We start from the raw sequence: 25,801 nt of genomic DNA on the forward strand, positions 1-25,801 counted from the left end.
AACTGTCATAAAAATTCTTCTTGAAAAGTCTGAGGACAATCTAATTTTCTTTCATTGTGAGTAAGTTTGTTTCCCCTAGGAACTCATTTCACTTTTCTTTACTTAAAGTCCAGTAATTTCAAGAGAATATGTCATGGTGTTGATCATTATTGACTGGTGTTTTCTCAAGAGCGTGTTTTCTAAGATGTTCTATTTCAATATGTAATTCCAAATCTGATTTTTTTAAAAATTAGGGTCTTAGAATTTTTTTCTATTTCCTAATTTTGGTTTATTCCTCATGGAGTATTATTATATACGTTGAAACTTCTGTACTTTCATTATTTGTCACTTTCTTGAATTGTTTTTATCTTTTATCTTTTGCTACTTAAAATTTTTTATAAATATTCACCTTTTGCCTTTCCATTAAAACATTTAAAATATCTATTCATACTTTTGATTCTTCTTATACAGATTTCACTTCTGAAACAGATTTTTTCATTTGTGTATAATTGGTTTTTTGAGTTTTATCACCTTGGAACTTATGTTTTATAATTCTGTTACATTTTGCTTTCATCTTATAGCATTACCTTAATGGCTTTTAGATCATTTTTAAATTGATTGTTAAAATAATTTAACATGCCTTTTTAATATGCTTTTACTGCTTGTAAGAATTTTATTCTGTTCCATTTTTTGTTTCTGTGAGCACCCTTTTCTAGGTATTTGATTTTGATAGTTTTAGGACCTCAGGTATTTGTGAAATTAAATTTTTTGAACTTTTAGAAGAAGAAAGATCAAAGTTTTGATTTTTGACTTAAGACAAACTTTCCTCCTTTGTTCTTGATAATGCTCAAATAAACTGAAACTGTCTAATTTTATTCCATCCAAACCACTTTTGTTTGAGCTCTCTTCCATTCATTTTATCCCTAGTGTCTTCAATTTTGAATTCATCCCCAGGGATTTTTCCTCAATGTGGAGATCTGTCTAAAAACAGAAACCTAATGATTCAGTTTCAAAAGTTTTATCAACTTGATTGTTCAAGCTGTCTAAGAAAACTTACCACAAATTCTTTCCTTCATGGGCTATCAGTATTAGTAGTTAAGATGCCATTCCCCATTCAAAAGCACAATTTTCCCTGCAGTTTTAATTTCATTACATGTGATTGATTTATTCATATTTTCTATTTCTTTCAGGTTAAGTCTTAGGAGATTGTACCTTTCTAAGAATTTTTCCATTTCTTCCGTGTTGTCACAGAGATGGCCAGCCCCTTCAGGGACCTCTTCTAGTTCCCGGTGGCAGGGTCAGCCCCGGTTGGGTTGTTGTTTTTGTTTTTTCGTGGTTTTTTTGTTTGTTTGTTTGTTTGTTTGTTTTTTGCATTTTGCTGCAGGTGGGAGTGGGCTAGCCCTGGCAGGGGTCTTTCCTAATGTTCAGCTGTAGGTACAAGAGGGCCAGCCATAGCAGGAGCCTTTTCTAATGCTTGGTGGAAGGTGAAAGAGGATCAGCCCTGGCAGGAGCCTTTTCTAGTGCCTGGTGGGCAGTGGCCAGCACCTGGGGAGAGAGTCTGCAATGGCAGATCCCCGCTCTGTGCATCACTCAATAATGGTAACTTGCTTCTATGTGTGTGTTTAGTCACTCAGTCTTGCCGAACTCTTTGCGACCCCATGGACTATAGCCCGCTAAGCTCCTCTGTTCATGAGGATTCTCCAGGCAAGAATACTGGAGTGGGTTGCCATGCCCTCCTCCAGGGTATCTTCCCAACCCAGGGATCAAACCCAGGTCTCCCACATTGCAGGTGAATTCTTACCATCTGAGCCACCAGAGAATCCCAAGAATACTGGAGTGGGTACCCTATCTGTTCTCCAGGGGATCTTGCTGACCCGGGAATCAAACCAGGGTCTCCTGCATTGCAAAAGTATAGTGAAGTCGGTTAGTTGTGTCCAACTCTTTGCGACCCCATGGACTGTAGCCCACCAAGCTCCTCTGTCCATGGGTTTAGGCAGGTTCTTTACCAGCTGAGCAACCAGGGAATATGGCAGTTCAGATTTCCTCCATAAGTGTACCCTGTTGTGAATTTCTTCCCTTTCATCCCTTCAGGCTACCCCCTCACATCCAGCAGCAGTCCTCTCCCTGTGTTTGCTCTTGAATTCCCACATTCTAGCACCCAGCCGCCTGTGTGCATGGGTAGATACACATCCCAGTATGGGGCACACAGAGCTAGGGCAAGGACCATCTGTGTAGGTCTCACTTTGTCCTGTCAGCCACATACGAGTGGGTTCACTCTCCTCCAACAGCCCCAGATGTTCTCCTGTCCCAAGTGATCTTCCCATTGGTGAGAGGATTTCCCAAGATGTGGGATATATCCTCAATAGCTGGTACATGATAATAAATGTTATCCAGTAGTGTTGCTCCTTGTAGCATTGAGTATTGTCATGCTCTTAATGTACTTTTCCAAATCCTTCCATAACAAGAATAATAGAGCATTTTTTTTGAAATAGTACAAATATATTCCTAGATATCTTGTTAAAAATCTTTTTCCTTGGTATTCATGTTCTTATTTAGTAAATATAGGTAATTCATGTTGATTAATATAGTAATAACTGCACTTTGTTATTGCAAAATTTCAAAAGAGTTCCTGAATTCCTAAACCTTTATAGATGAAAACACACTCCTGGTGGAGGTCCTAAGAAGGTGGAGGAATAGGACGGGAGACTACTTTCTCCCCCTCAAATTCATCAAAAGAACATTTAAACGCTGAGCAAATTCCACAGAACAACTTCTGGATGCTGGCAGAGGACATCAGGCACCCAGAAAGGCAGCCCATTGTCTTCAAAAGGAGGTAGGACAAAATATAAAAGATTAAAAGAGAGACAAAAGAGGTAGGGACAGAGATCTGTCCCGAGAAGGGAGTCTTTAAAGAGCAGAAGTTTCCAAATACCAGGAAACAATCTTGCCAGCCGGTCTGTAGGGAGTTTTGGAATCTTGGAGGGCAACATAACCGGGAGGAAAAATAAATAAATAAAACTCACAGATTACATACCTAATGGCAACTTCCTGAACTCGCAGCCAACACCAGCAAGAGGGGGCTGAACAGGGAGGCAAGGGCTGCATTGCTTAGGGTAAGGACTGGGCCTGAATGACCTGAGGGCAATCTGAGAGAACTAACATGAGATAGCAACCCCAACTGTGGGATAGTCGGGGGGGGGGGGGGGGAAGAACTATCCGGTGAAAAGTCCTAACCTAAGGCACTGCCAGACTGCCAGGCCCGCTCACAGAACAAAGAACTGAACGAATACCAGAGGAGAGCTAGCCAGCTGTGGACCAGCCCATCCCCCACTGGAGACAGGCAGGAGGGGGGCAGCCAGAGCCAGAAAGGGGCAAACTCGGCCCCAGAGAGGCATCCTCTACCAAACTGCAAGCAGGCTCTGTTGCTAACCAAGACTTCTAGGGATTCTGGACTGTTGACATCTGCCGGGAGGGTCGCAGTCAGAGATCAGCTCCCAGGAAGAGACACATGACACATCTGAGAGGGGCGCGCCCACAGCCACTCAGGAAACAGACCAGCTGGGACTGGGGAGGTGATACGACGCACCCTCAACCTGGGGAATACTGTGCTCACCAAGCATCTGGTCACCTGAACTGCTCGGACCAGGGAAGGGCACAAACTCAGGCCCAACTGAGTCTGTGCCTTTGTGGAGTACCCGAGAACCTGAGCCTGAGCAGCTTAGACCTAGGAAGTGCATGCAACCCAGGGCCTGCCTCAGACAGTTCCCAGCAGAGCAACCTAGAGCTTGACAAGTGTAGACCATGAGAGTACACACGCCGTGAGCAGGGGAAAACTCAGTGTGGCCAAGACACTGTGAGCACTCTCCACAAACGCCAGTGATATTTGTTTGCAGTGTTCCTCTCTCCCCACAGCACGACTGAACAAGTGAGCCTAAATAAGTGATCACCTTTGCCCCATTGTGTCAGGGCAGAAATTAGACACTGAAGAGACCAGCAAACAGAAGAAGCTAAAATAAACAGAGGGAACCAATTTGGAAGTGACAGGTGCAACAGATTAAAACCCTGTAGTTAGCACTGACTACATTGGAAGGGGCCTATAGATCTTGAGAAGTATAAGCCAGATCAAGGAACTATCTGAAACTGAACTAACCCCACACTATCTGCAACAACTCAATAGAAATTCCTAGATATATTTTTACTATAATTTTTAATTAATTTTTTAATTTTAAGTCCTCTATTACTCCTTTACTTTTGATTTTTATAACCTATTACATTGCAAAAAAAGACCCTATTTTTAAAGCAAACTTCATATATGTATTTTATAATATTTGTGACCTTTTTTTAATATTGTAGTTTTGAGAGTCTAACCTCTGCTCTAGATTTTTAATCTTTGCTTTTTGGCATTTGTTATAAAATGTTGTACCTTTAAGAACCCAATCTTCACTACCCATTTTTACTTGGGAGAGTGATTATTGGCTTGATTGCTCTCTCCCCCTTTTGACTCTCCTTTTTCTCCACCAGGTCGCCTCTATCTCCTCCCTCCTCCTTCTCTTCTCTACCCAACTCTATGAATCTCTTTGTGTGTTCTGGACTGTGGAGAACATTTAGGGAACTGATTACTGGCTGGATCTGTCTCTCTCCTTTTGATTCCCCCTTTTCTCCTCCTGGTCACCTCTGTCTCCTTCCTCCCTCTTCTCTTCTCTAACTCCATGAACATCTCTGACGGGTCCAGATTGTGGAGAGCACATAGGGAACTGATTACTAGCTAGCTTGCTCTCACCGCTTTTGATTACCCCTCTTCTCCTCCAGGTCATCTCTATCTCCCTCCTCCCTCTTCTCTTCTCCATGTAACTCTGTGACCCTCTCTGGGTGTCCCTCACTGTGAAGAAACTTTTCATCATTAATCTAGATGTTTTGTCATCAGTGCTGTATAGATGGAGAAATCTTGAGGCTACTGTAAGAATAAGATGGAAAACCAGAGGCAGGAGGCTTAAGTCCAAAACCTGAGAACAACAGAGAACTCCTGACTCCAAAGAACAGTAACTGATAAGAGCTCATCCAAAAACCTCCATACCTACACTGAAACCAAGCAACACCCAAGAGCCAACAAGTCCCAGAGGAAGACAAACCATGCAAATTCTCCAACAACACAGGAACATAGTCCTGAGCGTCAATATACAGGCTGCCCAAAGTCACACCAAACCCACAGACATCTCAAAACTCACTACTGGACACGCCATTGCACTCCAGAGAGAAGAAATCTAGCTCCACCCACCAGAATACCGACACAAGCTTCCCTAACCATGAAACCTTGACAAACCACTTGTCCAACCCTATCCACAGCAAGGAACCTCTACAATAAAGAGGAACCACAAACTGCCAGAATACAGAAAGACCAACCCAAACACAGCATCTAACAAGATGAAAAGGCAGAGAAACAGGAACGCAGGTAAAGAAACAGTATAAATGCCCACCAAATCAAGCAAAAGAGGAGGAGATAGGGAGTCTACCAGAAAAAGAATTCAGAATAATGATAGTAAAAATGATCCAAAATGGATCTACAGATAAACAAAAATGAAATGGATCTACAGAAAACAAAATGGAGCTACAGATAAATAGCATGGAGGTGAGGATTGAGAAGCATGGAGATGAGGATAGAGAAGATGCAAGAAATGTTTAACAAGGACATAGAAGAAATAAAAAAGAGTCAATAATAATGAATAATGCAATAAATGAGATCAAAAACACTCTGGAGGGGATCAACAGTAGAATAACAGAGACAGAAGATAAGATAAGTGAAGTAGAAGATAGAATGGTAGAAATAAATGAAACAGAGAGGAAAAAAGAATTGAAAGAAATGAGGACGACCTCAGAGACCTCTGGGACAATGTTAAATGCCCCAACATTCAAATCATAGGAGTCCCAGAAGAAGAAGACAAAAAGAAAGGCCATGAGAAAATACTTGAGGAGATAATAGTTGAAAACGTCCCTAAAATTGGGAAGGAAATAGTCACCCAAGTACAAGAAACCCAGAGAGTCCCAAACAGGATAAACCCAAGGCAAAATACCCCAAGACACATATTCATCAAATTAACAAAGATCAAACACAAAGAACAAATATTAAAAGCAGTAAGGGAAAAACAACAAATAACACACAAGGGGATTCCCATAAGGATAACAGCTGATCTTTCAACAGAAACTCTTCAGGCCAGGAGGGAATGGCAGGACATACTTAAAATGATGTAAGAAAATAACCTAGAGCCCAGATTACTGTACCCAGCAAGGTCCTCATTCAAGTTTGAAGGAGAAATCGAAAGCTTTATAGACAAGCAAAAACTGAGAGAATTCAGCACCACCAAACCAGCTCTCCAACAAATGCTAAAGGATCTTCTCTAGACAGGAAACACAGAAAGGATGTATAAACTTGAACCCAAAACAACAAAGTAAATGGCAACCGGATCAAACTTATCTATAATTACCTCTTTAAGGTAAATATGTTGAATGCTCCAACCAAACGACAAAGACTGATTGAATGGATACAAAAACAAGACCCCTATATATACTGTCTACAAGAGACCCACCTCAAAACAAGGGACACATACAGACTGAAAGTGAAGGGCTGGAAAAAGATATTTCACAAAAATGGAGACAAATAGAATGCAGGAGTAGCAGTACTTATATCAGATAAAATAGACTTTGAAATAAAGGCTGTGAAAAGAGACAAAGAAGGACACGAGATAATAATCAAAGGGTCAATCCAAGAAGAAGATATAACAATTATAAATATATATGCACCCAACATAGGAGCACCACAATATGTAAGCCAAGTGCTAACAAGAATGAAAGGGGAAATTAACAATAACATAATAATAGTGGGAGACTTTAATACCCCACTCACACCTATGGATAGATCAACTAAACAGAAAATTAACAAGGAAACACAAACTGTAAATGATACAATGGACCAGTTATACCTAATTGATATCTATAGGACATTTCACCCCAAAACAATGAATTTCACCTTTTTTTTTCAAGTACACATGGAAACTTCTCCAGGATAGATCACATCCTGGGCCATAAGTCTAGCCTTGGTAAATTCAAAATAAATGAAACCATTCAAAACATCTTTTCTGACCACAAGGTAATAAGATTAGATGTCAATTACAGGAGGAAAACTATTAAAAATTCCAACATATGAAGGCTGAACAACACGCTGATGAATAACCAACAAATCACAGAAGAAATAAAAAAAGAAATCAAAATATGTATACAAACAAATGAAAATGAAAACACAACAATACAAAACCTATGGACACTGTAAAAGCAGTACTAAGGGGGAAGGTTCACAGCAATACAGACTAATGTCAAGAAAAAAGAAAAAAGTCAAATAAATAACCTAACTCTATACCTAAACCAACTAGAAAAGGAAGAAATGAAGAACACCAGCATTAGTAGAAGGAAAGAAATCTTTAAAATTAGGGCAGAAATAAATGCAAAATAAACAAAAGAGACTATAGACAATATCAAAACAGATAAAAGCTGGTTCCTTGAGAAGATAAATAAAATTGACAAACCATTAGCCAGACTCATCAAGAAACAAAGGGAAAAACTCAAACCAGCAATATTAGAAAAGAAAATGGAGAAATCACAACAGACAACACTGAAATACAAAGGATCATAACAGACTACTATCAGCAACTATATGCCAATAAAATGGACAACTTGGAAGAAATGGACAAGTTCTTAGAAAAGTAAAACTTTCCATAACTGAACCAGGAAGAAACAGAAAATCTTAACAGACACATCACAAGCACAGAAATCAAAACTGTAATCAGAAATCTTCCAGCAAACAAAAACCCAAGACCAGACGGCTTCACAGATGAATTCTACCAAAAATTTAGAGAAAAGCTAACACCTATCCTACTCAAACTCTTCCAGAAAATTGCAGAGGAAGGTTTACTTCTAAACTCATTCTATGAGGCCAACATCACCCTAATACCAGAACCAGACAAAGAGGCCACAAAAAAGAAAACTATAGGCCAATATCACTGATGAACATAGATACAAAAGTCCTTAACAAAATTCTAGCAAACAGAATCCAACAAAACTTAAACAGTTCATACATCATGAGACCAAGTGGGCTTTATCCCAGGGATGCAAGGATTTTTCAATATCCACAAATCAATCAACATAATACACCACATAAACAAGTTGAAAGATAAATGCTGTATTATCTCAATAGATGCAGAGAAAGCCTTTGACAAAATTCAACATATATTTATGATTAAAAAAAAAAAACCTACAGAAAGCAGGAATAGAAGGAATATACCTCAACATAATAAAAGATGTATATGAAAAACCCACAGCAAACATTATCCTCAATGGTGAAAAATTTGCATTTTCATTAAGTCAGGACAAGACAAGGGTGCCCACTCTCACCACTAATAGTCAATATAGTTTTGGAAGTTTTGGCCACAGCAATCACAGCAGAAAAAGAAATAAAAGGAATTGAGATTAGAAAAGAAGAAGTAAAATTCTCACTGTTTGCAGATGACATGATCCTATACACAGAAAACCATAAAGATTCCACCAGAAAATTACTGAAGATAAGCAATGAATACAGTAAAGTTTCAGGATATAAAATCAACACCCAGAAATCCCTTGCATTCCTATACACTAACAATAAGAGAACAGAATGAGAAATTAAGGAAACAATTCCATTCACCCTTGCAATGAAAAGAATAAAATAATTAGGAATATATTTACCTAAAGAAACTAAAGACCTATATATTGAAAACTATAAAACACTGATGAAGGAAATCAAAGAGAATACAATAGATGGAGAAATATGCCATGTTTGTGGATTGGAAGAATCAATATAGTGAAAATGAATATACTAACCAAAGCAATCTATAGATTCAATGTAATCCTTATCAAGCTACAAACAGTATTTTTCAGAGAGGTAGAACAAATAATTTCACAATTTGTATGGAAATAGAAAAAACCTCGAATAGCCAAAGCAATCTTGAGAAAGAAGAATGGAACTGGAGGAATCAACCTGCCTGACTACAGGCTATACTACAAACCTACAGTCATCAAGACAGTATGGTACTGGCACAAAGACAGAAATATAGATCAATGGAACAGAATAGAAAACCCAGAGATAAATCCATACACCTATGGACACCTTATCTCTGACAAAGGAGGCAAGAATATACAATGGAGAAAAGACAATCTCTTTAACAATTGGTGCTGGGAAAACTGGTCAACCACTTGTAAAAGAATGAATCTAGAACACTTTCTAATACCATACACAAAAATAAACTCAAAATGGATTAAAGATCTAAATGTAAGACCAGAAACTATAAAACTCCTAGAGGAGAACATAGGCAAAACACTCTCCGACATAAATCACAGCAGGATCCTCTATGACCACCTCCCAGAATAATGGAAACAAAAGCAAAAATAAACAAATGGGACCTAATTAAACTTAAAAACTTTTGCACAACGATGGAAACTATAAGCAAGGTGAAAAGATAGCCTTCAGAATGGGAGAAAATAATAGCAAATGAAGCAGCTGACAAAGAATTAATCTCAAAAATATACAAGCAGCTCCTGCAGCTCAATCCCAGAAAAATAAACGGCCCAATCAAAAAATGGGCCAAAGAACTAAACAGTCATTTCTCCAAAGGAGACATACAGATAGCTAACAAACACATGAAAAGATGCTCAAATCACTTATTATTAGAGAAATGCAAATCAAAACCACAATGAGGTACCCTCTCACACCAGTCAGAATGGCTGCTATCCAAATGTCTACAAGCAATAAATGCTGGAGAGGGTGTGGAGAAAATGGAACCCTCTTACACTGTTGGTGGGAATGCAAGCTAGTATAGCCACTATGGAGAACACTGTGGAGATTCCTTAAAAAACTGGAAATAGAAGTCTCGTATGACCCAGCAATCCCACTGCTGGTCATAAACACTGAGGAAACCAGAATGGAAAGATACACGTGTACCCCAGTGTTCATCACAGAACTATTTGTAATAGCCAGGACATGGAAGCAACCTAGATGTCCATCAGCATATGAATGGATAAGAAAGCCGTGGTACATATTCACAATGGAATATTACTCAACCCTTAAAAAGAATACATTTGAATCAGTTCTAATGAGGTGGATGAAACTGGAGCCTGTTATACAGAGTGAAGTAAGTCAGAAAGAAAAACACTAATACAGTATACTAATGCATATATATGGAATTTAGAAAGATGGTAACAATAACCCTATGTGAGAGACAGCAGAGAGACACAGATGTATAGAACAGTCTTTTGGACTCTGTCGGAGAGGGCGAGGGTGGGATGATTTTTGAGAGAATAGCATTGAAACATATATATTATCATATGTGAAACAGATCTTCAGTCCACGTTCGATGCATGAGACAGGGTGCTCAAGGCTGGTGCAGAGGGATGACCCAGAGGGATGTGATGGGGAGGGAGGTGGGAAGGGCACTCAGGATGGGGAACACGTGTACACCCATGGCTGATTAATGTCAATGTATGGCAAAAACCACTACAATATTGTAATGTACTTAGCCTCCAATTAAAATAAATATATTTTTTTAAAAAGTCAGATCAGTTTTAGACCAAAAAAAAAGTAAACATACTCCCAGTAGATATCCTTATTAGTAATAACTGCCAGTTTATATGATTTTTAAATCCATTTGCCTCTTCAACCATCAGCTTTAACAGATGCCTATAAAGCTTAACATTCAGAAAACTAAGATCATGGCGTCTGGTCCCATCACTTCATGGGAAATAGATGGGGAAACAGTGGAAACAGCGTCAGACTTTATTTTGGGGGGCTCCAAAATCACTACAGATGGTGACTGCAGCCATGAAATTAAAAGATGCTTACTCCCTGGAAGGAAAGTTATGACCAACTTGGATAGCATATTAAAAAGCAGAGACATTACTTTGCCAACAAAGGTCCGTCTGGTCAAGGCTATGATTTTTCCAGTGGTCATGTATGGATGTGAGAGTTGGACTGTGAAGAAAGCTGAGCACCGAAGAATTGATGCTTTTGAACTGTGGTGTTGGAGAAGACTCTTGAGAGTCCCTTGGACTGCAAGGAGATCCAACCAGTCCATCCTAAAGGAGATCAGTCCTGGGTGTTTATTGGAAGGACTGATGCTGAAGCTGAAACTCCAATACTTTGGCACTTCATGTGAAGAGTTAACTCATTGGAAAAGACCCTGATGCTGGGAGGGATTGGGGGCAGGAGGAAAAGGGGACGATAGAGGATGAGATAGTTGGATGGCGTCACCGACTCAATGGACATCAGTTTGAGTAATCTCCGGGAGTTGGTGATGGACAGGGAGGCCTGGCATGCTGTGATTCATGGGGTCACAAAGGGTCGGACATGACTGAGCGACTGAACTGACAGACTGACTGGTGTAGTAACCCACACATGCACACCAACTTTGACACTTAGGGAAGTCTTAGTCTTAGATGCCTCCATGCAATTCTGTTCACGTGTAAGAGAGGACAAAAATAATTCAGAATCGGAAACATTACCATTGCCATTTTTACTGGAAGGAGTACTCAGGTATTTTTCACTTTGGAAATCACTGACTGTTCTCAGTTCCCCCTCAATTTTCGACCTGTTGTCTATAGGGCCAATTTATGTGAATTCTTAAAAAATGCTATTTATGGAAATCTTTGTTTACTCATTTTAAACAAAATAAAAAAACTTTGTTTCTTTACTTTAAAATAAACAATATTTTTATTCTTTTGTACTAAATCACACAACTATGGAGCAGGCTTTGACTAACTGTAATTCATTGTATGAACAAGAAATGAAACCACAAATTGATTGCACATATACTTGCTATATGCCATTCATTTTTCACAAAACTATTCCTAATTACTTTTAAATTGTTTTTAAGATCTAGCAAATAGCTCCCTATCTGGCTGTATTTTTTAGAGAATACTGTGTCTAACCAAGTCCAGGATCATAAATCATGCACTTTAAATGGGCAAGATCATTTATTTGTAAGTTCACAGTGGGAGAAAAGACAAGATAAAAGAGAATGAGATTTTGTGATCATAAAGTCAGAGAGATGAAAAGATTTATGAAAAATAAGCAAAAATTACACAGTACACAAGCTAAACCAAGCTCTAACTACTAACTAATTGTTGTCTTTTTGTGTGTGTGTGTGTGAAACAATGCCACTTCCACCCTTCTTTCCGTATCTGACTTTATCACACATTCTTTAATTTGTTAGGAAATGCATTAGTTTGTCTTGCTGTTTGCTAGTGAAAGGTAGACAATCTGATAAGTAATTTTCGGAATTTATAAACTATACATCCTTGGTACAACTACTATTAGCAGATGCGTTCTAGAGGTAGTAGCCAAGTCTGAAAAAAATGTAATTCTAATGTTGACAATTTCAGCTTGCAAAATAAACCAGTGAGCATAATTTGCAGCTTTTCTTTTTTTTTTAATTAATTTATTTTTTTTTATTAGTTGGAGGCTAATTACTTCACAACATTTCAGTGGGTTTTGTCATACATTGACATGAATCAGCCATAGAGTTACACATATTCCCCATCCCGATCCCCCCTCCCACCTCCCTCTCCACCCGACTTCTTAGATGGCTACGTTCTGTATTTAAGCAGAGACCTATGTTGTTCAGTTGCTTGAAAGGCATTTTAAAGACACTTGTTATCTTCAGTCATCCATTCTGACTCTAAAAATATGTTACTGGCTTCTAATTTCCTTGTCTCCAGTGGGATGGTGATCCTATGTGTATAGGTAAAGGTGCAAAGACTTTTTTGCTTGAAAGACACTTTAGCAGCAAATAAGTAAGTAGTAGCATTATACTCGTTTCACTTTTTGTAGCAGTTGTCCTCAAATTTATCTTTGGTTTAAACAAATAGTTTCATTAAGATTTTTCAGGTTAGAAATCACATTGAGCAATATAATATTCTTACCTTCTAGACAGTGTTTCTGGATAAATTACAGGTACACACAACTTCAGGAAAAATTAATTATGTTAATATGCATCAATATTTTGGAAAAATTATTTATTTATACTAACAAAAACTTGCAAACAGGCAAGCCTATTTGCACTGAATTCAGATAACATGGAAGAAGTGGATAGAGATTCTAACCATATATTTTGAAAGTTTTTCTGGAAAAACGAGAATAAAAGGTCTTGCCAAAGTGGTAAGGGGAGTGAAGAGTCTGTTTTTTATCCAAAGATGAAAGATATTATAGAAAGATGCATTAAATTTTAAGTCAGCTTGATATATATAACATATTGGTACATTTGATAAGAATGCTTAAATTATTTATGTAATCTATAATTTCTAGGTTTTTGTAAATAATGCACTTTGATGTGATTATATTACTGAATAGTCTACCCGATTTTCCTAATTCTAATTGTACTCTTTACAAAATATCATCTGTATAAAAAATGTAACTCACAGTTGCTGAACATAGGCACTAAAGTAATTCAATCAATATGATATTGGTAATTGAAAACTGACATGAATATTGAAAATACTTGATTTTCTCTTTTATCTGCATTGTATAAGCTCCAGTCATATAGAAATGATTTCCATTACTTAATATTTACCATGTTCTCTCCTCTCTCTGGTGTTTTATATGTGCTGTTTACCTTTGTTTTCATTTACTCTTTATTCAGGATTAAAATGATTCACTCAATGATATATCTCCTAAAAATCAAGACTCTGCTTACTCATTATCTTGACCTTTGTATCTCTAGTACCTAATATAACACCTGGCACATTTTAGGCACTCAATACATACTTGTAACTGACTACATGAATGTCAACAATTTAATATAATCTTCAGTTAGTATTTTCTATAAACATATTGTGATGATAGTAGGAGAAGCATTATTAATCACATTTTACAGACCAGAAAGGAAGGTGGAAATTATTTCACTTGATTAGGATTTCAGCATGGGTATATAGTAGAGATAAATCCAAATACAATCTTCTAATTCTTTATGCAATCTTAATCTAACTTGTACCCTATTTTCACTCTTTTATACTACCTTCTACTGTCATCCTGCCTCTGATTTCTGTAGGAATGTCTAACTTTCTTCCCCTTGCCAAATATTCTTCTTTTTTGATGGTAATGCAAGGGTCTATAAACCATAAATCTTGGTAAATCTTGTCCTCTAGGATTTTAGAAACAAACCTTTTTTTTTTTTTTTTTTTTAATGCCAGTACCTAAAGGCATTATGCAATTAAATGAATGTTCTTTCCATTTGTGGACATTGTAAGTTCCTTAATAAGTCACCAGGAGGTTTGTTTCATGCCAACATTTGCCAATTGTATCATGAATGTTTATGCATTAGGATAGCACTTTGATTTTTTTAATATGTTATTTGTTTTTAGCTTACAAATCAGCTATTTTGAAAGCTTTGGAAAACTGAGAAAGTTCATCTAGCATTTTTCTTCTCAGAAAAAAGAAATATAGTATTGCTGTGAGAGACAAAAAGGAAAAAAGTATGTTATACTATTTTTAATATTATTGTATGTATTAGGATTAAGGAGTTTTACAATTCACTTAGCATTATCACATGGATCTACAACTTTGTCCATGTATAAAATTCGATTAAAAGGTAGTTTACAAATAGCACACATATTTGAAAATATACTGAAAATAATATTTTTTAAACTATAAAACAAATCACAAATACATTTTAATATTGTTTATTCTTTTGTCATATTTTTGTTAAAGTCAATCACCTCCCTCAAGAGTCTTTATTGATCAAAGCAATACAAAAAGTGTAAACTGTCAGAAAATTCTGTTGAAATAGCGATTTTATTAAAAATAATTATGAGTAGCACATATTAAATTCATTAAATACACAACTAATAGGTGCCAATAAAATTTTAAAATAAATTTGTTTATTTTAGTTATTGAGGTCCTTACACATATTTTATTGGGCTTCCCAAAAAGTTCATTTGGGGTTTTCTGTGGCATCTTATGGAACAGTCATATATAACTTAATATCTAAATTGTTGTCATTGTTTAGACGCTAAGTTTTATCCAACTCTTTTGTGACCCCATAGACTGTAACCCACCCGGCTCCTCTGTCCACGGGATTTTCCAAGCAAGAATACTGGAGTGGGTTGCCATTTCCTTCTCCAGGGGATCTTCATGACCCAAGAATAAAACCTGCATCTCCTGCATTAGCAGGCAGATTCTTCACCACTGAGCCACCTGGGAATCCCACTAACATTAAAATAATTCTCACAGTATTTCAAAAGCATTATATCTGGTCATTTTCTTATCAGCAGGAGATTTCTCTAGTATTACAAGTCCATTGAACTAATTCTGGAGCCTGCATTAATTCAGTATAAAAAAATTGTTTGGCCATTTATTGTTAACTTCCATTTTTTCAATAGCTCTTCTTCTCAAAAATTCTTATATCTATATTCATTTAAAGGATTGTGTATCTATTACTTAATATAATCTTTACAGTAACAATTAGATTATGATGTTATAGTCTATTCTGACTTAAAATATTTTATATTTGCTGAATGTTGCAAGTATTGTTCAGAAATTGTTTTCCATAATGCCTTAAATCCTCCACTATATTCCTCCCTTTCTTTATTCAAAGACCTCAACATTACCTGACCAACAAGTATGGTGGGGTATCTAACAAACTGACATCATGTAACTTAATGATTACAGGCTTTTGTACCATTATAGCTAGTGACCATATTATACAGTACCTTAAACTTTTTGTAAGCTCAGCCAACAAATCTTCATAAAATGGATGATAATACATTTGAGTAATTCCTTCAAGGTAGTTGGATTTGAATTGGACTCCTTAAATTAAACCTATTGTTATTGTTGTTATATTGATCCTCATAAGAATAAACTTAATACTTATAAACAGTAACCATGAATACCAGGTAGAAGTTCTGTATGTCTGTTATGTTTCTTGACTTTTCTACTTTGATTACTTTGGTGACTATAGCATCAAACATCTTTTAATGTGAATCCCTGGTGTCCTTAATTCTTGCAGAATATTTTTGCAATAGAAGTGTTTTGTCTTTTATGTTCAGATAAACACAAAAGCTTTATTAGTCTTTGCTTGTGACTTACTGGCAGGATTTATTTAACAGTTTCATTCATTAAAGATATAGGGTTAAATGAAGATTTAGGTCTGGTTTTGTATCTGTAGATATCTCCAGGTAGTAAATATAAGATGATAATAGAGAAAAATCTTCATAATAGATAAACCAAGAGAACATCAATGTGATATTAATTAAAAAGATTTTTCTTAGAGTTATATTTCAAAAAGTCATCTATAAATGTCTTTTCATTGTATTTTCTTTTTCTTTTTGAAAATTAAGCCGAAAGGAATCTACTTGTTATGAGTATCCTATAGATCTATAACAAATGTAAGAATTCTAGTTTTAAGATCCTTCACCTGGAGGAGGAACCGGCAACCCACTCCAGTATTCTTGCCTGGAAAACCCCATGGACAGAGAAACCTGGCGGGCTACAGTCCATGAGGTCACAAAGAGTCAGACACGACTAAAGTGACTTAGCACAGCACAGCACAGAACACAGGTATATCTAAGTGTAATCACCTAAAAAATTGTCACCTACAATTTTACTTTAAAAATAGTAAAGTGTGCTGAAATTTTTGTATATTCTAATTTATAAGGAATCTTGTGTGTCACTTCAGAATGAATTCAGAATTCATAACTATTGAAGAGATTATTAAAATGTAACAAAAATTATGCCTCAGAGACAACTATTTTTTTCAGGAGGGACAATATGATGGCTAGATTGAGAAAGGGAAAGAGACACACAGCCAAAACACATATGATTAAGTTATGAAAATATAGAAGTCTAGTTAAATTCTTTTTGAAGACCAAAAAATTAAAGCCAAGAAACATAAGGAGCTTGATTAGTAGGAGAATGACTTGGCTGCAGACTTCACAAAAACATAGCATTGTGTTTCATTCCAGTGAAGTTAATGTGAATACCCATATTACTGAGAAAACCGTCAAATCTTGATTTATTTATTCTCTATTCTCATTCGCTACAATCAATTTGGTTCCTCCCCAATGATTTGTAGTAGAGAAGGAAAGAAGAACTCTTAGGATAATAAGTTGATGACAAGAACCATAAGATATTTTTGAAGGACCTGCATGTGTGCTAAGTTGCTTCAGTTGTGTCGAACTCTTACGGACCATACCCTGTCAGGCTCCTCTGCCCAGGGATTCTCCAGGAAAGAATACTGGAGTAGGTTGCTATGCCCCCCTCCAAGCGATCTTTCTGATTCAGGGATCGAACCCATGTCTCTGATGTCTCCTGCTTTGGCAGGTGAATCTTTTACTACTAGTACCACCTGGGAAACCCTTTTAGAGGACAGATTTAAAACACACACATACACACACAACCATTGAGGGACTTCCCTGGTCTTCCAGTGGCTGGGACTCAGCTCCCAGTGCAGGGGTCCCAGGTTCAATCCTTGGTCAGGAAACTGGATCCCACATTCCCCAAGTAAGATACCACATGCCTTAACTGATACCCAGCACAGCCAAATAAATAAATAAAATTAAAAACAAACATTGAGATATAGTTCATATACCATAAAATTCATCCATTTCAAGTATGCAATTCAATGGATTTTAGTGTGTTCACGGAATTGAGTAACCATCAGTCATCACCAAAATAGATTTTAGAACATTGTTGTCACCCCAAGAAGAAATTCCACAACCTTTACTCATTAACACCAATACTTCATTGTCCCAAACTCTAGGAAAATGCTTATATACTCTTTCTCTATAAAGTTCCATGCGTTGGATATTTCATATAAATGGAATTATACACTATGTGATTTTTTTTGTGACAGGCATTTTACTTAGCTTATTTTGAGGTTCATCCGTGTTGTAGCATATATCAGCAATTCATTATTTTGAACATATATTGAATATATATATAATACTCCATTGTATGGATATACCACTTTTATCCATTTATCATGTAACAGACATTTGGGTTGTTTCCACCTTTAGGCTATTATGAGTAATGCTGCTATAGACATTCAATGAATAAGTTTTTGTGTGAATTTCTATTCTCATTTCTCTTGGGTATATACTTTGAAATTGAATGACTGAGTCATATGGAATTTCTGTGTAATTTTTAAAGAAACTTTCACGTGTATTTCAAAAGTGGATATATTAATTATATTCCAGCTAGCAATTTCTCCATATCCTTGCTAGTATTTATTATCATTCTTTTCATTATTACCATTCTTATAGTATCTGGCAGTATCTTATTTTTTTAGATGAGGTAAAACTGGTGTATAACATTGTTAGTTTCAGGTATACAACATCCTAATTGGATATTTGTATATACTAGAAAGTGATCACCACAATAAATCTAGCTACCATTTTCCATCCTACAATTAACTCTCCTCATCCATTTTGGCAATCCCCAACTCTCTTATCCACTAGCAATCACCAGTGTGTACTCTATATGTATGAGTTATGTTTTGTTTGTTAATTTGTTTTGTTGTTCAGATTCCACATATAAGTGAAATTACAAGGTATTTGTATTTATTTATCTGACTTATTCACTTAACATAATACCCTCAAAGTCCATCCATATTGTTGCAAATATTAATATTTCCTTTTTTCTTTAAGGAAACATTTATTTTTGACTGTGTTTGGTCTTTGTTGATGCACTTTGACTTTCTTTAGTTGTGGCAAGTGGGACTCCTCTCTAGTTGCTGTGCATGGGCTTCTCCTTGTGGTGGCTCCTCTTGTTTTATTTCTTGTTAACAGGTTCTAGGGTGTGCAGACTTCAGAAGTTGTGGCATATGGTCTTAGATGTGGTACACAGGCTCCAGAGTGCATGGGCTTCAATAGTTGTGGTGCATGGGTTTTGTTGACCTATAGCATGTGGATTCTTTCCAGAACAGGGATTATGTCCTCTGCATTGGCAGGTGGATTCCCAAACACTGGACCACCAGGGAAATCCAAGATTTCCTTCTCTTATATAGCTATGTAGTATTCTAATGTATATGTGAATTTGTATATGTATATATACATTTGTATCCACTCATCTTTTGATGGACATTTATATTTCTTCCATATGATTCCATATGGTGGCTATTTTAAATAATGCTGTTGTGAACATTGAGGTGCATATATCTTTTACAATTAGTGGTTTTATATTTTTAAATAAATATGCAGAAGTGAAACAGATCATAAGTAGACCTATTTTAATTTTTTGAGGAATTTCTGTTCTGTTTCCATAGTGGCTGCACCAATTTACATTCCCACCAAGAGTTGTATGAAGATTTCCTTTTCATATATTTTTATCAAGAACGGTTACTTCTTGAGTTTGATAATAGTTATTCTAACAGGTCTGAGGTGATATCTTATTGTGATTTTGATTTTCAGTACCCTAATAATTAGTTTTGTTGAAAATCTTTTCATGTGAATGTTGGTCATCTGTATGTCTTATTTGGAAAAGTATCTTAGGAATTTCTGTCCATTTTTAAAAAATTTTTCCCCCTATTGAGTTTTTTGAGTTCTTTATATTTTTCAGATATTAAACTCTTAATGGATATATAATTTGTAAATATTTTCTCCAATTAAGTAGATTACCTTTTCATTTTATTGGTGACTTCCTTGGTTATGCAGAAGCATTTTAGCTAGATGTACCTTCACTTGCTTACTTTTGCTTTTGTTCCCTTTACTTTGGGAGCCAAACTGCAAAATTAAATGCCAAATCAATGTAAAGAAGCTCACCACCTATATTTTCTTCAAACAGTTTTTCAACTTTAAGATTACATTAAAGTCTATAACCCACTTTAGTTAATTTTTGTGTATGGTGTAAGACAGTGGCCTAGTTTCATTCTTTTGTGTGTGGCTGATCAGTATTCTCAACACAATTTGTTGAAGGAAGTATCCATTCCCAATGGTATAGTCCTTCATCTTTTGTTGGAAATCATTGTTATTGTTCAGTCGCTAAGTTATGCCTGACTCTTTGCAACTCCATGGGTTGCAGCATGCCTGTTTTTATACTATCACCATACTGTTTTGACTACTATAGCTTTGTATTTTAGTTTAAAATCAGGGATTGTGATACCTATAGCTTAGTTCTTCTTTCTCAAGATTGTTTTGACTATTTGAGACCTTTTTTTTAATCCCATACAAATTTCAGATTATTTGTTCTTCTGTGAAAAATGCCATTGGAATTTTGACATGGATTGCATTAAATCTGTAGATTGCTTTGAACAGTATGAACAGTCCAACAATATTAATTCTTCCAATCCATGAACATGAGATATATTTTCATTTGTGTCTTCTTTGATTTCTTTCATTATTTTCTTATAGTTTTCAGTGTAGATATTTTTCACCTTTTTGGTTAAATTTATTTCTAGTTGTTATATTATTCATTTTGATTTAATTATAAATTAAATTTTTTTCTTTAATTTCCCTTTCTGATAGTTTATTATCAGTGTATAGAAATGCAAGACATTCTGTATATTAATCTCATGTTCAGCAACTTTACTGAATTCATTTATTGATTCTAAAAGATTTTTGGTGGAGGTTTTAGGGTTTTTTAGTGTGTTATGGCATCTGCAAATAGTGACAGTTTTACTTCTGCCTTTCCAATTTGAATGCCTTTTGTTTCTTTTTCTTATCTAATTTCTATTACTAGGACTTCAAATATCATATTGAGTGCAATTGGTATGAGTGGGTATCTTTATTTTGTTCCTGATCTTAGGGGGATAGCTTTAAGCTTTTTTCATTTATTATATTGTTGATGTATTATGTATTGATTATAGCAAAGATGTATCCTCTAAAAAGCCCTTTTTAAGTAAAGCACAAGAGATATCTGAGGTTATGCCTATGATATTTTATTTTTTTTTATTCTACAACATTGCTGATATTTTTTAGCGGAGTCCTTTGTATTTTCTATATGCCAGACCACGTTATCTGCAAATACTTAAAATTTCACTTCTTTGCTAATCTGGATATTTTTTAGTTTATTTGCTTGACTAGTAGCTCTAGTTCAGTGTACAGTATAATGTTGAGTAAGAAGAGTGAGAATGAACATCTCATTCTATTCCCAATATGTGACAAAGAATAAGTCTGTCACTATTAAGTATAATTTTAGCTGTGAATTTTTTCATAGATGCCCTTTATGAGGTTGAGGAGTTCATTTCTATTACTTGTTTTTGAATGTTTCTATCATGAAGGAAGTTGGGTTTTGACAAATGCATTTTTTGCTGTCTGTTGAGATGATTATGTGATTTTTGTCCTTTATTCTATTAATATAATTTACTGTACTGATTAATGTCCCCACTTTGAACCAACTGTGCATCAGTTGAATAAATTCCACTTGGTCACAATATATAATTCTATTTATATGTGATTTTATTCAGAATAGCAACATACAGAATAATGAAGTCATATTTTACCTCACACAATATACAAAAAATAAATAAGTATAAATTAGGACCTAACTATATGATTTAAAATTGTAAAACACAAGAAAACATATGGGTAGATCTTCATGAAATTATATTTGTCAATATATTCTTAGATATGACTCAAATAGTACTATCAACAAAAGACAAGATAGATAAATTCTTGTTCATCAAACATACAAATGCTTGTGATTTAAAAGTTACTATCAAGAAAGTGGAAAGATAGTGCACAGAATAGGGAAATATTTGAATATCATGTATCTAATAAAATATTTCTATCTAGCATCTATAAAGAACTGTCACTATTCAATAATTAAAATGTAAAATTATCTTAAAATGGACTAAGCAACTGAATATATACTTCTTCAAAGAAAATATACTAGTGGCCAATAAGCATACAAAATATTTCATGTCATTAGTTATCAAAGGAATAGAAATCCCAACAACAGAGATGCCACATCACACCTGCTATGATGCCTAGAATTTTAAATGTCAGATACTAATTAGTGTTAGCAAGCATATGAAATATTAGTGACTCTCCTACACTGCTCTTTGCAATGTAAAATGCCTGATATTTTGAAAAACAGACTCAGAGTTCCTGAAATGATTAAAGACAGTTTTACCATGTGACTCAGCTTTTTCATTTCTAGTTATATAACCAAGGGAAATGAAAGCATAAGTCTTTGTAGAAACATGGCCAAGATTGTTTCTAGCAGTATATTAATTAATTACAAGGTGTGAAAAATCCAAATGTCTATCAACTAACAAATGGATAAACAAAATGTGCTATATCCAAACAATGGGTGAACCTTGAAAACAATATGTAAAATAAATGACACCAAGCACAAAAAGCCGCAAGTTTATGCTTCCATTTATAAGAAATGTACAAAAGTGGCAAATTCATAAAGACAGAAAATGTATTAGTAGTTGCTTACAGTTGAGGGGGAATGGTTTGAATACAGGGTGTTGGCCAAGGGTATGGCATTCTTTCTGAGGTGATGAGAATAGTCTACATTTTTATCTGTGATGTTTGTACATATCAGCAAATATACTAAACACTGTGGTATACATTTTCTTCTATTTTATTTTTGATTAATTTTATTGGAGTATAGTTGCTTTAAATTGTTGTGTTAGTTTCTGCTGTACAGCAAAGTGAATCATCTATTTATATACATATATCCCTTCTTTTTTTGTATTTCCTTTCCATTTTATATCACCACAGAATGTTGGTAGAGTTCTCTGCGCTATATAGTAGGTTCTCATTAGTTATCTGTTTCATACATAGTAGTGTGTATATGTCAATCCCAATCTCCCAATTCATCCCATTGCTCCTTCCCCCTCTAGTATCCATGTTTTCAGTGCGTGAATTATACGGGATGTAAAATTTATTTTAATAAATACGTTTTAAAAATAATTGTAAGGATGGAGAAAAAGACAAATGTACTCAGTACCTATTGGAGCTGAGTTGCAGGCATCCCCACTGAGATATAGACCTATATCTGGTGCTTAGTTTCTCCCATGCCCAAGGGAAAGACATTTTAATCATTTCAGAAACAGTGACTAAATGGAGCAGAGAAATCAGTTATCTTGACAAATCCATGGCTTGGTAGTTTCACTTGGTTCTAAAGCAAGGTCTCTGTTTCATGTTCACAGACTTATCAAAGCTGTTCATAGGTACAATTTGCCTTCCTCTGCTTCATTATTTACCAAACAGGGAAGGTTTGTGGCTCAGAGACCCCAGGCTTAAATACCCTGTGATTTTTCTCTGAGGACAATTGTTACCTAGGCTAGGTTATTACACAGTGGGTAATTATCACTGAAATCACCTCAGCAAGCCCTGGGATGACTGAAAGGGGACAAGATTCATGGGTTGAGGACTCTATGCACTGGCAACAGCCTTCTAGCTCCACCTGAGTGATAACTTGAGAACTTGGAAATCCTGTGGCTGTTTTAATTCCAAGCAGTGCCTATTGTCTCACCAAATGGCTAAGTGTTCTTTATTTTGTTGAGGTTTGAAAGGCATACTGTTGACGTGTTCAAACCATATGTATTAGATATTCCAGCCTATAATTTTTGACAATGGATTGGAACTCTCCAAAGTAGGCCAGTCTGGAGAGACTGGATGCCATTATCTCCTCAGCTCTCTGGTGGGGCACCCTAAATTTAAAATCTCTTTGATAAGAGATAATCAGAAAAAGTACTTTGTAGGGGAAGAAGGCTTGTGGAAATATGAAACCTTGCATTTGTACTACCCTATTGAACTTGAACTGGTAAGGGGATGAAATGATATGAAGAAACACTGGAAGTAACATTTTGAGTGGAAACTGGGAGTAAAACCCTTTCAATGACTGTGATCATGACTGAGCCCTCCTTGAATCCAAGGGAGACTCAGGAGAAGACAACAGAAATGAAGTTTGAGATCTTCAATGTGCCTGCCTTCTACCTGTCCAACCACATGGTTGTAGCACTCTATGCCTCTGCCTCTGTCACAGGCCTAGTGGTGGACAGTGGGGATGGGATCATTTGCACTGTCCCTATTTTTGAGGGTTACTCCCTGCCTCATGCTGTCATCAAGCTCTACAGAGCAGGGAAGAATATCACAGAGCACCTCACCAGACTCCTTACTTGTTCATTGTTGTTGTTGTTCAGTCACTAAGTCATGTCCGACTCTTTGTGACTCCATGAACTGCAGCACGCCAGGCTTCCCTGTCCTTCACTATCTCCAGGAATTTGCTCAAACTCATATCCATTGAGTCCTCTTGCCCTCAAACCTTACCAGTGTCAGAATATTTTCCAGTGACTTGGCGCTTTGCATCAGGTGTCCAAAATATTGGAGCTTCAGCTTAAGCATTAGTCCTTCCAGTGAATATTCAGGGTTGATTTCCTTTAGGATTGCTTGGTTTGATCTCCTTGCTGTCCAAGGGACTCTCAAGAGTCTTCTCCAGCACCAGTTTGAAAGCATCAATTCTTTGGTACTAGCCTTCTTTATAGTCCAACTCTCACATCTATACATGAAAGTGAAAGTGAAGCTGCTCAGTCGTGTCCGACTCTTTGCGACCACATGGACTGTAGCCCACCAGGCTCCTCCATCCATGGGATTTTCCAGTCAAGAATACTGAAGTAGATTGCCATTTCCTTCTCCAGGGGATCTTCCCAACCCAGGGATCGAACCTGGGTCTCCTGCATTGCAGGCAGACGCTTTACTATTTGAGCCGCCAGAGAAGCCATACACCAGGGAAGTCATCCACACATGACTACTGGAAAAATCATAGCTTTGGCTATACGGACCTTTGTTGACAAAGTGATGTCTCTGCTTTTCAATACACTGTCTAGTCTTGTCTTAGCTGTTATCCCAAGGAGCAAGTGTCTTTTAATTTCATGGCTGCAATCACAGTTCACATTGATTTTGGAATCCAAGAAAAGGAAATCTGACACTGTTTTCACATTTTCCCCATCTATTTGTCATGAAGTGATGGGATTGGCTGCCATGATCTTCCTTTCTTGAATGTTGAGTTTTAAGAGTTTTAAGCCAGCTCTTTTGATCTCCTCTTTCACTTTCACCAAGGGGCTCTTTAGCTCTTCTCTTTCTACCATTAAAGTGGTATCATCTGCATATCTGAGGTTGTTGATATTTCTCTTGGAAATCTTGATTCCAGCTTGTGATTTATCCAGCATTTTCCAAGATGTACTCTGCATATAAGTTAAATATGCAGGGTGACAATATACAGTCTTATGTACTCCTTTCTCAATATGGAACCAGTCCATTGCTCTATGTCTGGTTCTAAATAATTTTTCTTTTGACTTGTGTACAGGTTTCTCAGGATAAAGGTAAGATGGTCTGGTATTCCCATCTTTTTAAGAATTTTCCAATTTATTGTGATCCACACAAAGGTTGTAGCATAGTCAGTGAAGCAGAGATAGATGTTTTTTGAAATTCCTGTGCTTTCCCTACAATCCAACAAATATTGACAATTTGATCTCTGGTTCCTCTGACTTTTCTAAATCCAGCTTGTATATCTGGAAGTTCTTGGTTCACATACATTTGAAGCCTAGATTGAAGAATTTTGAGAGTTACTTTGCTAGTGAAATAAGCACAATTTTACAGTACTTTGCACGTTATTTGGCATGGTACTTTTTGGGAATTGGGATTAAAAACACTCCTGTGACCACAGCTGAGTTTTCTAAATTTACTGCATATTGAGTGCAGCACTTTAACAGCCTTATCTCTTAAGATTTTGAAAGCTTAGCTGGAATTCCATCACCTCCACTGGTTTTGTTCATAGCAATGCTTCCTTAGGTCCACTTAACTT

General features: G+C 36.2%; 1 pseudogene; it reads left to right on the forward strand.

The window, feature by feature from the left end:
• Positions 1–24,147, forward strand: part of LOC136154688 (actin-related protein T2-like) — a 62,141-nt pseudogene extending 37,994 nt beyond the window's left edge.
• Positions 24,148–25,801: the final 1,654 nt, after the last annotated feature.

Source organism: Muntiacus reevesi, chromosome X (genome assembly GCF_963930625.1).
Source record: "Muntiacus reevesi chromosome X, mMunRee1.1, whole genome shotgun sequence".
Lineage (NCBI taxonomy): Eukaryota > Metazoa > Chordata > Mammalia > Artiodactyla > Cervidae > Muntiacus > Muntiacus reevesi.